At 33.7% G+C, this 14,763-nt stretch overlaps 1 protein-coding gene across 1 annotated transcript in view; it reads right to left on the minus strand.

Annotated features, from left to right (window-relative positions):
• VGlut (Vesicular glutamate transporter) overlaps window positions 1-13,482 on the minus strand; it is a 221,396-nt gene extending 207,914 nt beyond the window's left edge. The window contains exon 1 of the mRNA XM_072521257.1: window positions 13,445-13,482. The gene's annotated coding sequence lies outside the window, so the exon portion shown is untranslated. The remainder of the gene's footprint in view (window positions 1-13,444) is intronic.
• Window positions 13,483-14,763: the final 1,281 nt, after the last annotated feature.

Here is a 14,763-nt window from a genome sequence, read left to right on the forward strand (position 1 = left end):
GACGATACTTGGTGAAATTTTTTGTTGCTAAAATTTTGTAAAAAACGTACTGTTGAAATTAAAATGAAGCAGTTTTGAACGTTTTAGATCGTTTATAATATGAAAGTTTAAATTCAGTGTTTTTTAGGCATACCTTAAATCGAAATTTCATGTCATAAGTTTTGAAAATTGTAGTTAAAGGATAAAAATTCCATACCGGCCGGTTAATGAAAGTGATAAATTTGAATGATCTCATGAGAGTAGTAAAGAATATCAAAAATCTGGCGAGGTTTATTGATTTAACAGCTTTATAGAATTTGACCTTATATTTGACATGAGAGTCAAAGTTCGCCAGTCGCTTCAAGCATTCTTTCTGAGAGAACGGTTTATTCTACACAAAAACTTTTAATTAACATTTTTGTTTAAAATTATCTTCTTCTTCTTCATGTACCATGTCCTTTCACAACGTTGGTTACCATCATAGCTATCTTAATTTTATTCACTGCCACCCTAAGTAGCTTGCTTGTATCAACACCATACCAATCTCGCAAGTTCTTCAACCATGAGGTTCTTCTTTGTCCTGGACTACGTTTGCCTGCTATTTTTCCTTGCATATTTTGTAGCACCCTATATTTGGGACCTCTCATTACATGTCCGAAATACTCCAGCTTTCTCCGCTTGATGGTTTTTATGATCTCAGTAGTCTTGCTGAGACGTTCTAGTATTGTAGAGTTTTGAATCTTCTTCACCCATAAAGTAAGACCGAGAACACGTAGCAGCGAAGTAGGCGGATACTCAATACCAATTTTAGGTCTCTGATACATAACACCTTGGGACATCCTTCTAAAAGCCGCTCTGGCCTTGTCTATCCTAGATCTAATTTCGCCGTGACTTTCTGCGTTACAATTTAATTGCTGTCCAAGGTAAATGATTTTATCAAATTGCTCAAGTTTGATATTATTTACATATATAGACGGTTTTATATGCTGTTGTTTACTTATTACGAGTATTTTGGGTTTCCGTATGTTCAGATCCAGACCTGCCTCCCTACAACTCTCAATGACACTATCAAGTAATGTTTGTAGATCTTCTTGACTAGAAGCTAGGAATACTGTATCGTCCGCATATCGCAAATTATTGATGACTTCACCGTTCACAAGTATTCCTTCTTGCTTTTCAGAAAGTGCTTTTCTGAAAATTCTTTCGGAGTAAACGTTGAAAAGCAGGAGTGACAAGAGGCATCCCTGCCGTTCTCCTCTTTTAATATTAAAATCCTGTGATTCCGCACCATTTACTAAAACTGATGTTGTTTTGATTCCAATATAAATTTGCAATTGTTCGAACATCTCTGCCGTCCAAGCCAATGTCTTTTAAAGCTTCGATCAATATAGAGCGCTTAACACGATCAAATGCCTTTTGGAAGTCAATAAAACAACAGTATATGTCTGCAGATATATCTCGACATCTTTAAGCAAGTATGTTCATTCCAAACAGTGCCTCTCTCGTTCCAAACCCGTTACGGAAACTAAACTGTGTGTCATCCAGGTATTCCTCGCATTTATTGTAAATACGACCATGTATTACCTTCAGAAAAATTTTCAATAAGTGGTTTAACAAAACTGATAGTTCTATAATCAGCACAGGTTTTTGCTGTTGTTTTCTTAGGTAGAGCTATAAACAGTGAATTAGACCAACCATTAGGTAGTTGTCCGCTGGTATAAATGGTATTGAAAAATGAAGTTATAGCCTCTAAAACGTTGCTATTATTTATAAGCTTGTATATTTCAGTTGGAATTTCATCAGGACCAGTCGCCCTGCCATCTTTTGATGATTGTATGGCTTTTATAACCTCAAAGCGTGTTATTAGGGGTCCATCGCAGTTAGTAATATTGGAAGGTGAACTACTCCTATAGTCTTCGAATAGGTTCGTGACGTAATTTTCCCATGCTTTAAGTTTGTCCTCTACTTCAAATATTACTTTACCATGTTCATCCTGTAGCAATGCAGTTTGTTTCTTATTGAAGATACCAGCCGCTTCTTTCACTTTTTTATACATGTTAAACGTGTCGTATCTGTTTTCAAGTTCTTCAATGTCATGACCCTGTTTGGCTAGATGTTGACTCTTTTCTTCTCGTATTTTTTTTGGTATGCTGTTATAAAGTGTTTCGTTGTTTTTCGCTAGTCGCCGTTGTTTCATCAAATCCAATATGTCATCTGTCATCCAAGCCTGCTTTTTTAGCTTTGACCTGCCTTGTAAATTTCTCACACAAATTTCTTTTACTGTTGTTACAATTTTATATAAGCCCTCATTGATATTTTCACCAATATTTCGTATCTGGGACGTACAAATTCTTAATAAATCGATTTTTTCCGTTTTGGCCTCCTTACGGGAGAGATTTTGGGGGAATCGTGGGGAACAAAATACAGCAAATAAAGCAAGTGTATACTAATTAAATATTCGTAAGTTATGATATTGACTACTATATTCTCTACTTTGGCTTTAATGACACCATCTTTAAATAAAGATATAAGAGTTCATATTTTTCAATACTTCTGATAATGTTATCAAAGTTTTGTAGCTTGCGTCTTTTTATTACATTAAATATTGAACATATTGAAAATTATGTTGTTTGGTTCAGTTGTCTAAGAATCTTCTCGTTTCTAACTGTCGACCGAGTTTATCTTTATTAGTGGTCTGTATACCCACTTGCAAATGCTTCCAATCGGTTAAGCATGGCCTCGCTTAACAATGTATTACTATAACTGGCAAAGGCTGTTTCTTATTTTTAAAAACATTGACCGGGCCTACCCCTTTCTATTCGGCTTTTAATGTCTATAGCTGGAGCCAAGCTTTCACTGCCGAAAGTACAAAAGTTTTTTCACTCTGACCAGTACTGCCTATCCTAGTCTAATACCGTCACTCTGTATGCAAATTTGTTTGCCAACTATCTTATATGTACATTGTTTCTTTGACCAGTATTAATTTTGATGATTGATAGTTTACCAACCTTGTTAATTACCCTCCACATTTGATTCGAGCTTGGAACAGGCTGTGATAAGCGCAGAGCTACTCAATTCACCCCGCAATTACCCCAGGCAGTATTATAATGGTTAGACAAATAAAAAGGGAACACTGGCAGAGCTTCTCAAAACAGATGGAACACGACTTCTACGGAACACAAAAAGAAATATGGAGAATGATCAGAGGACAAAGAAATGAGATAAATGAACTAATAAAAACGAAACACATTAAGAAGAAAACAAGGACAGACTACTTTCGATCCCTATTTGCTAAAGTTGACGATAATGAACCACCAACACCAGAGGTGACGACAAATAAAGACATAAATATTGAGGAGAAAGAGGTAAAGGAAGCATTTGAAATATTTAAAACTAAAAAAAACACCAGAAGACAGAATATCAAACGAACTCCTGGGCCTTCGTAATCCTAAAGTACGGAGGACCAGATCTGACCAAACAACTGTTAAAACTAATCCAAAAAATAATAGAACACAGCAGAATTTCTCAAAAATGAAGATCAAGCATCCTAATACCTCTCTTCAAAAAGGGAGACAAATCAGACACGGAAAATTATAGTGATAGTAACTGTAAGTATAAATTGTGAATTGCCTAAGAAGTTTCGAATGACTGCTATTTAAAAAAATATATCATACTCTAGAGTATATTCTATACATAATAATAATAGTCTTCCTTTGTGTCTTCCTCTATAGCGCTATAGAAGAAGGAGATTAGTAGGGTAGTCGGCTACTCTGGAGCCTATGGTATACAAGAAAGGTAACAAGGACAGTAAGAAACTCTACCGCTTGAGCTATCCGGTCCGCTACATTCTACTAAATAGGTGTCTTAAACTGTTCCAAATAGTATGTTTTAAATTATCCATATTTCATTTGTAAAACATATTATAAATGTATTATTATGTTTAATTATTAAATATTACATTATAATTATTAAATGTATAAAGGTACTGTAACGGATTGTACGGACAAAAACTTTGAAATATGAAAAATACGTGAAATATGAAACTCCTTTGTGTTTGTTAACCATTTAAGAATATCAAAAAAAAAATGGAATACTGGGAGAGCTCCTCAAAACAGAAGGAGAACAAGAAGAAAAAGAAAAGAAAGCCTTAGCAAAATTAAAAAATAGAAAATCACCAGGAGGTGATAGAATACCGAATGAAATCCTACAGTACGGGGGGACCAGATCTGGCCAAACAACTACTAAAACTAATCCAAAAAATAATAGAACAAAACAGATTTCCTCAAGAATGGAGATCAAAAATCCTAATACCTCTCTTCAAAAAGGGAGACAAATCGGACCCAGAAAATTACAGAGGAATTAATTTATTAAACATAACACTGAAATTAATAATTGAAGTAATAACAAATAAACGAATGAAATATTACTAGCAAAAGAACAACAAGGGTTTAGGTCAGGAAGATCATGCCCCGACCCCATATTTATAATGAGGCAAGTGCACAAGAAATGACTAGAAGACAACAAACCGGCATATTTATGTTTCGTGGACGTTAAGAAGGCATGTGACAGGGTGAAATTAAAGAATATTACTTACTTATTTTACTATAAGAGATACCTCTACGAATAATCAAAACTATCAAAAATATATGCCAGAACAACACAATAAAAGTAAAAATAGAAGAACTAACTGACTGAATTGAAGTTGGCAATAGGATAAGATTGAAGGATTCCCTGAACCCACTTTTGTTCAAACTGATCATGGATGAACTAAAAAAAAGTTAGAACAAAAAAAGGATACCAAATAGGAGAAAAACAATTTAAAATGATCTGCTATGCAGACGATGCAATTCAAAGTGAAGATGATTGCCGCACCAATTTAATATAACCGCCAAAAACTTTCCCAAAAAAAATGCATGATTATAACAGTAAATCTAACTGTAAATTGGAGCTCGAGGGTCAGATAATAGAATAAGTGGAGTTTAAATATCTAGGCATAAAGAATTAAAAATATCGGGAAAGAAATTTAATCCAGAATATACAAAAGAGTCACCAGGCGAATAATGATATAAGCAGAGAGACAAACCTTCAAATCTGACCTTAAATAAAACCCGCACCGTCACTACTAATAGATTTGCTATCGTAGATCTTTAGTAAATGTCTAATCAAACAAAAAAATTTTCCGGAAGATATTCCAAAAATAAGTGTAAAAATTACATAAGTATAATCGTTATTAGCTCATTGGTGAGGTTGTACAGTCGATTGGTAAAAGAACGAATCGAAAACCGATCTGAGGAAATAGAAGATCAGTTGATCAGGAATAGTTGATAATATATTTGTCAACAAATTATCATCATCATCATCATCATAAGTGGCTCGACAATCCGTTGTGGATCTTGGCCTGCTCACAAAGAAGTCGCCACTCCTGTCGATTCCTGGCAACTTCCCTCCATCTTCTAACCCCTAGAATCTGTAGGTCTTCTTCCACATCATCAATCCATCTCATTCTTCATTCTGCAGGTCGTCCTCTGCTTCTTGCCCTCTTGTTGTCAACAAATTATAGAGAAAAGAAATTTACATACTCATTTAGTGTTCGGTGGCATAGAAAAGTCCTATGATACAGTGCCCTAAAAAGATTGTTTGAAATATTGACGAAGGCAGACCTAAGTAATACATACATTAACATTATAGTAAACATGTACATCTTCTTCTCATTGCGCCGTCAACTTTCGAAGGTTGGCGATCCAAATGGCAATTGTAGTTTTGGAAACTGCTGCGCGAAAGATCTCTGCGGATGAGCAGTCGAACCATCTCCTCAGGTCTTTCAGACACGAGTTCTGGCGTCTACCTACTGATCTTACATGTACATACATAAATGCAGAAAGCGCCGTTAAAATGGAGAATAAAGTTTCAGTCACATTTCCAAAGTTTGTGGCGAGGATCTTCTTTATATCCAAATCTATTTAAAATCTATATTCAAGAAGCATTAAACAACGGGAGTAGAAAACGCGCAGGGTTGAAAAGAAAACTTAGGAGCAAGTACATAACAAATCTTTTCTTCGCACGGGATTAAGTCATTATTGTAAACGATGAGAAACACATGGATTATAAGACATGTACGTGATTCAAGACAACAATCACAAATCTTTTCAAAGCCGCAGTTTGCAAAATACAGATTGCCATGATGCTCGCCTACATCCGAAACGGATATGCACTACAAGAAGAACAAGAAACGACGAAGAAAGAGAACCATAAGATCAAAAAGCGAGATGCGGCAGAGAGGCTGTAGGACATATTGTAAAAGATATTGTAATATAGATTGTAAAAGATTTAAATACACTCAAGATTGGCTGGCAAGAATTCTTGAACGTTTTCGTTTTGTACCCAAATTATTTTTTAGGTGATAAACATCTCATGAGGAATGACGAAAAATATTAAAAATTCTTAAAAAATAGGTTAAAATTTAGTAGTAAATGTAGCAATTGTGCCTATATGACTATATCACAATAAAGTAAAATTTTAATAAAAAAACGAACTGTTAAGATAAATTATTATTAGTGTGAAGTGCTATTTCGGAAGTTGGTGTGTTTAGGCGATCTGTAAAATACAGACGAATTAGAGCAATTGCCGGTATCATTTACACTAGAAGGTGTTGCCAGAATTAATATATTTTATCAATACACTTGTTTTTTGTCATTTTACGAGAATGGAAAAACCTGACAAAAGATTAAAAATAACATAGTTCACGCCTCGAAACAATAAAGAAATAGCAATCTAAAGTAATAAGGGATATAACGTAGTAATGTAAAATGCTAATCTACATCCAAATACCAGTACGACCAACTTAATCTTATAACATCTCTCAACATCTAATATGTTACTTTTATATGAAAGTAATTACAATATTTTTTTGCCAGAGAAACGAAAGCAATAACTATCTACCTATCTGTTTATTTACAGAGGAATTAAAAGAATATGAAACAAAATGGAAACAACATATACATACCAACCAAATAAATCCATTAGTCTTTTGGTGAAATTCTGAATGTCAAGAATTCTAAATAAATATCATTAATTAACTCTTAAAAAACTAACGAAAAAAATTCATTTAAGATCTGAAATAGATCACTAGTATAGCTTTCGGAGTTAGTAATGAGCGTAATTTAAAAGCATTAAAAATAAGAAGAAAACAAGAGCTACGAAGATGTTTTAGATTACTAATATAACACGCCAGTTAATGAAAATGTTTACTGATGTTTCCAATTCAACATAAATATGGGTCTGAAAGGTGATGAATAAAAAACGAATCATGACACTATTATCGGACCAGAGAGCTTGAAACATTGGTTATAATTTCACCGTCGCTAACTCTGTCTGTGTTAATAACCAAAAGTATTTAGGTTCCCTGGTAGCTACTGAAAACTACTATAACAAAAACAAAAGAAGGATTATTCTAGAAAATTAAAGCTACTTTAATTGAGAATACAATTAAAAAGTATAAACGTGAGCCAGAAAATAAAAAAAAATACTAAAATCTTTATTTCCTCAGTGAATTCTCACTGACGACATCAAAGGAGGCAAGGATCATCTACAAAACATCTATAAAAATGATATTTAGTGGAAGAAGTACACATTGGATGAAACACTCTTGATAGATATCATAAGATTTTTCTGAATCTATTTTCTTGTAGCATCTTAATGCAATTTACTATTTTTGTTGGGAATAAGCCACAAGTTTATTTGACGTTTCGATTTCCACTTAGGAGATCGTTCTTATAATACAAATCATTAACTGAATAAGAACGATCTCCGAAATGGACATCAAAACGTCAAACAAACTTAATTTTAAAGTAAAATGGTGGCTTATTCCCAACAAAAATAGTAAATCTATCATAAGAATAGGAAAATTTTGATGGGCTGGATATCTAGCAGCATTGCAACAGAATAAATATCTCAAATGAATTCTTATATAATAGTCCTCATGAAGTAAGCGTAAAGGGTAAGGGTAAACTTACATGGGAGGATGTTTGTGGAAGAGGATGTTAAAAAAATTAGCGAGATGAACTGTCAACGGTTGACAATAGATAGAACTAAAATTGAAGGAGATTTAAGAATGTCAAGTCTCTACAATTTCACCCAAAATTTCCTTCTCTACAATAAAAAGTACAAAGGAGATTATGCAAGTTCAGGAATCCGTATTTTACTGCACGAAAAATTAGAACATGGCATAGCCACTTCATGCTAAATCGGTTTACGCTCCATATACAATCAAACTGGAAAATGGAATATTTTTACAATATTCTTCAAGATGCAATGGAAAGGATAGCAAACAAATGAAAAATTGTATTACTTGGAGATTTTATTATTGTATTACTTGGAGTAGAAAATAACATTATAAATAATAGAAAACACCAATATATCAAAGACATACTAAATCATAACATTTTTGAGCTCCAAACACTTTGAGAATAAGCAACATATTCTCCTTTCACAATACCTGGCAAAAGTACACTTGGCGGAATATACAAAGTAAACCGTCAATAATAGACTACATAATTATAAATAAAAAAATTATACCTTAACAATTTCTCGATGTAAGAGCTTACATATCGTTGAATATATAGTCAGATCACAAACTGCTATTAGGCAATTTTCTATTAAAAATGACGCTAATGAAGAACAAACTCCAAATTTAAAATGGTTGTATAAAAAAATGCTTAGGAGACAACTTTGAAGAAAAATACAGTCACCAAAGTAGAAAATTTTGTTTTTTGAGAAAATACAATCACGAGATGTGGTCAAAAATACAAAATAATATAATTTAAGTTACAAAAGAAAGTATAAAAGTCTGGAAAATTTACTTTAACACAACAATAATCTCAATATCTTTGGTTAACACCGAAATTGTAGATTTGGCATAAGATAATAGGAATCAAAAACAAATAACACCTAAGATATAAGATACAGAAGCAGCATCAATTCTAAGATAAGAAATATTAAAAGAGAGTATTGGACACTAGATAGAACGCAAAGAAAAGCTTGCAAAATCCTTAAAGGTAAAAAAAAAGCAATTAATGAATACAAAATCTCAACAAAATCGAAACAGAAGAGTAGATGTATTATGAGACAATATCAGACGTACAGAATACGAAAGAGAAAAAAAACTGATGATTACGATAACATGAAAGTAACAAAAGAAGAAATCAAGGACAGCCTAAGTAAATTAAAAACAAAAAACTTCAGGACCGGATGATATGCCCAATGAACTTTTAAGAAACATGTACCAGATTAGTCAAGATTTATTAATTCAATACCAATACAGAAAAAAAAGGAAACATTCTACCTAATCCCACAACTTTGAGACTGAGAACAAGAATAGTTGTCAATTTGCCAAAGGCTTTCGATATTTATGGTAAAAATGTACAAAGAAAATATACCAAACAATCGGAGATATTGAATTTTGATACGAAGAGAAAATGATTTACTTTAGTTTTAATATTTTAATGGCAAATTATAAAATTGGTTTTGATAAAATTGGTTTTGTAATTAAAATAAAAAAAGATGAACAACCTCCGATCCCCAAAATATCCTCAACTAGAACCTCTCGATGAGTTTGAAGCTATTTTTTGTGTCATTTTACTTTTTTAATCAAGTACGAATGACTATATTTACAAAATTAAAACTACTTTATTGATATTTCCACTTACATCTCGGAAATCGGTTTAAAAATACAAGTGTTTTAACAAACATAACGAATAATTTTCAAAATGATTTTCAAGCTGAAAATCGAAATGTAAATAAAGTATTTTCATTATTTAAATAGTAATTAATTCCCACCAAAATATATTAATTACGAAAGTATAACCTAATGAAAGTATTAAATACAAGACCTAGAATAATTTAACTTATTATCCTACACAATTTTAGTAAAACAGACGAAATTGTAAACAAACCTTTTAAAATACAGGATTGATAGTGGGAAGTGCACTATTAAACACTTGTGCAGAAGGGACAAAAATAATTATATTAAAAACACATGTGTACAATTAGAGGAACATGCTGACCGCCAAGAATCTAGAGAATTTTTCTCAAAAGTCAAGTACCTAGCGAGGAAATTCAAACCGCAGACACAGAGTATTAAAGACAGTATTGGAAATACTATAACAAACTCAGACGGTATCGCAGAGGTGTGAAATTAATATTAATGTAAAACAATACTATTCTCTAACAACGACTCAGGCGATAATACAGAGAAAAGAAGTTATGAAAAAGAACCTCAAATATTGAAATCAGAAATTGAGGCGGCAATGAAAAAGCTAAAATTCAGAAAAGCTGAAGGAGAAGATGGAATAACAGCTGAAACACTCAAAGAAATGGGAGAATTAGGGACGAAAGTAATGCTTAGAATTTGCAATGAGATCTGGAATACCGGAAAATGACCAAATGACTGGGATAAACTCAAGTTTATTCTCTTATATAAAAAAGGTTCACCGACAGATTGCAGTAATTACCGTACAGTAGCATTGATATCACATGCGAGCAAAGTACTTCTAACCATCATCAGTGAAAGACTAAAATCAATTCTCTTACCACAAATTCCCCAAGAACAATGCTTCGTCCCATAAAACATACTCTTAATATTCGTCAAATTATCGAAAAATCTCGAGAGTTTATTATAGAAACATACTTATGCCTGTTCCAAGGCCTTTGATACCGTAAAACGGGATAAAATGTGGCATATACTTAGAGAAATGGGTACACCAGAACATCTAATCTATTTATTACCAAAACTATATCGAAGAAACTCTGCTAATGTAAAAGTTAATAAGGAGGTTTCGAAAAACTTCAAATTAAAATCTGGAGTTCGACAGGGATGCATAATATCCCCTATTCTATTAGGGGATAGAACATATTATGCGTCAAGTTTTTGAGGAATGCCAAGGTGGAGCAACGATAGAAGGAAGAAAAATCAAAAACCTACGTTATGTTGATGACACTCTTATATTGGTGTCATTCGTCAATATGCAGAAAACCAAAGTGACAATCAACGATAGAATCAGAAACAACTAGGCAGAGATAAGAAACATGGCAGGTTACGAAGTGGTCAGGCAATTCAATTACTTAGGCTCCGTTAATTACTAACAGTGAAGGATGCGAAGACGAGATCCGAAGGCGCATCACAATGGTCAGATCGGCAACAGCCAAACTCACAAAAATTTTGAAGAACACTGATATCACAAAAAACACAAAATTACCCGTTGTTCGAACATTGATATTTCCTATCGCCACCTATTCTTCAGAAACTTGGACAATAAAAAAAAGCCAATTCAAAGCGTATAATGGCATTTCCAATTTGGGTTTACCGTAGAATGTTGCGCATACCATGGAGTGCCCATCGCACAAATAACTTAATTTTAGCAGAACTTAACATAAAAACTAGACTCATCAACCAAAATATACTGAAATATTTTGGACATATAACTAAGAAGAGAAGGCATGGAGCGAATGATAGTTGAAGGTAATGTAGTGCGTAAAAGATCCAGAGGAAGATCTCCAGTACGATGGTAGGACCAAATAAAGAACATGACTGGTTACTCATTCTCCAAAGCCAAACAACACGCACAGGACAGAGATAATTGGACAGAAATAGCCAAACAAATTACATGACGCCACTACATCTTTACGACGAAGAAAAGATAGAGGAGGAGGAGTAGGAAGTGAAAATTAGCTGTAAAGAATACTACATACCTAAGTTATAAGAATAGGAAATATAACACACAAAGAGCATAATTGTAGAAAAAATAAAGTATTTCGAGCCGTATATCCACAGAATCTTAAGTATCTATACGTAGAAAATCAGTATAAAATAGAAAACGATCAAATTTGTGCAATGTAAACATTGCATAACGAACCCAGTCCAGAAATTGAAATCAGGAGAGGAGTTAGGCAAGGATGTATTATGTCCCCACTACTATTTAATGTATATAGTGAAGCCATTTTTAAAGAAGCATTACTATCTCAAAGGAAAGCAATAATACTTAACGGAAGATCTATTAACAACATAAGATATGCAGATGACACCGTAGTTATGGCAAGCTCTGCTGAACAACTCCAATTACTGATAAACAAAACAAACAGTTTCTGTGAAAAATATGGACTAAAAATGAATATAAAAAAGACCAAATACATAATAAAAACAAAGAAAACAAATATACCAACAAACTTACATTTGGGAAATATACCGATAGAAAGGTTGATAAATACAAACACCTAGGAACCTGGATTTCAGACAATAATGATCAAACAACCAAAATAAGAGCCAGGATAGAAATAGCAAGAAATGCGTTTGTAAAAATGAAAACAATTCTCTGCAACAAAGACCTTAGATTAGAACTGAGAGTAAGAGCACTGAGATGCTACGTGTTTTCGATACTACAATATGGGCTTCAAAGCTGGACATTAAAGCAAGAACACATAAATAAGTTACAGTCCTTTGAAATGTGGTGTTACAGGAGGATACTTAGAGGATACTTATGCATGGACACAGAAGAAAACTAACACGGAAGTATTGCGAGAAATGGGCAAAGAATGCGAAATAATAAACACAATAAAAATAAGAAAGTTACAATATCTGGGACACGTAATGAGGGGACAGCGATATGAACTGCTAAGGCTGATAATACAGGGACAGACAAGAGGAGGAAGGAGTATAGGAAGGAGAGTGTTATGGTTGAAGAATTTAAGGGACTGGTTTAAATGCAGTTCTATGGAACTCTTCAAAGCAGCAGTAGATAGAGTAAAGATAGTGATGATGATATCCAACCTCCGATCGGGAGACGGCACTTAAAGAAGAAGAAATATTGCATACTATGATTGTACAGAGAATTTATTTTAAATCTGGTGAAAATGAAAGACAAGACTAGATAATGATAATAGTAAAAGGCAAATTATGTACAATTTTAAAATACTATCAACAGTATTAGACATTTAAAAAATAAAGACAATAAAGTTGCTGTAAATTAAAAATAAGAACTGTGTACTTTAATTTTGAAAATATTAGATTGTAAGACTATTAATAGAAGACACAAAAAGACAGAAATAGACCAAAGATAAATTATTCTAAATACTTAAGATATTGTTTTACAAATACAGAAAAATGTTAAATTTGAACCAAAAAAGCATTGTCTGCTTAGGTTACGCAAGAATTTGGAAGCAAAGTTTTAAAATCTGAAATATAAACAGTATAAAAAAGCCCAAAGCTTTTGAAACTAAAGGTCAGATCCTCAGGTAGCAACGAATTAATTTAAATTTCGAATAGGTCTTGTTAAGGCCTAAAAACAATTTTTGCTAACAATTGATTAGCTGTAAGCCAAAATCAATAAAATATTCAAAATCTCAGTAGGCATGCGCACGTTTATATAACGAAAAAAATCTACTTTGAAAATGTTATCACTAGCGTTTAACTTACCATGATATCGGGGTGCTTGCATCCGACGTCAGCTTCGGGTAACGTTTGGGCCGCGACGCTGCACCGTTAGACGTCTCGGCGCCGTCTCCCACCAGCGGCGGCGATTGGTTCGCCCCCGGATCCGATACACTGTGCTCTTCCGGAGGACGACCAACCGGCACCAAGGGGACGGGCCATTGCGCTACATTTCACATTGTTTCAATTTCAACTAGGAAAAAATTTCAACAGTTTCAGCAGAATGGGGGCGGCCATTTTGGAAAGCCCTTTTGATTGTTTTAGAGATCTCATTAACTGATTTTGCTAAAATTCGGGCTCTGGAGGGGAATCATAACTGACTGCCGGTTGCGCCTACCGTCCCTTCTGGTAACAAGGCACTTTTCCTTAAACGGGACTAATTGCCATAAGTCCCATTTTTTGGCGTTTGTACAAAAAATTGATTTTTTTCTACGGTAATTGCATTCGGAATCAACTCGTTTATTTTTTTGTAGAATTACGCCATTTAACTGTTGCGTATTTTAACGTATTAACAACAGGAAGCACGTTCCGCAGTTTGGGAAAAAACTGATAATTTCATTTTTGATTTTGTTCTTAAAATTTTTAATGTAACATAGATTTTTGTGAACAAAATTAGTTACAAATATTCTGTGCATATCTCTCAAAGATTTTTATTCAGCAGAATTCTAAAACCGTGTTCTCTTTGTCAACCATTTTCATCCACTCCTGAATGTAGGTCTCTCCTAATTGCTTCCATCTTTCTCTATCTTGCGCTAATCTAATCCACTGTTTGCCTGCCACTGCTCTTATGTCATCTACTCATCTTTTTTGAGATCTTCCCATGCTTCTTGTTGTCATCCTTGGTGTCCTTGGTCATCCTTGGTCTCATCATTCTAGAATTCTCCGTGTCCACCTGTTGTCATTATATCGAGCTACGTGACCTGCCCAGCGCCATTTTATTTTTGTAATTTCTTCCACAATATCCCTAATCTTCGTTCTACGTCTTATCTCGGTGTTTCTAATCTTGTCTCTCTGTGATATTCCAAGCATGATTCGTTCCATTGCTCTTTGAGTTGTTTCTAATTTTTTAGCAGATTTTTTGGTAAGAACTACTGTCGCCAAGCCGGTACAAACTGGTAGTATGCATGTGTTATACACCTTTTTCTTTAAGGTTACAGGAATGGAGGTGTTTTTCAAGATATATGCTAGTTTGCCGAAAGCGCCCCATGCCAGTTGTGTTCTTCTTTTAATTTCAGCATCTTGATTTGGTTTTCCTAGTTTGATCACATGACCTAGATATACATATTGTTCACCATTTTCAAAGA

This window comes from Diabrotica undecimpunctata, chromosome 2 (genome assembly GCF_040954645.1).
Source record: "Diabrotica undecimpunctata isolate CICGRU chromosome 2, icDiaUnde3, whole genome shotgun sequence".
Classification (NCBI taxonomy): Eukaryota; Metazoa; Arthropoda; class Insecta; order Coleoptera; family Chrysomelidae; genus Diabrotica; species Diabrotica undecimpunctata.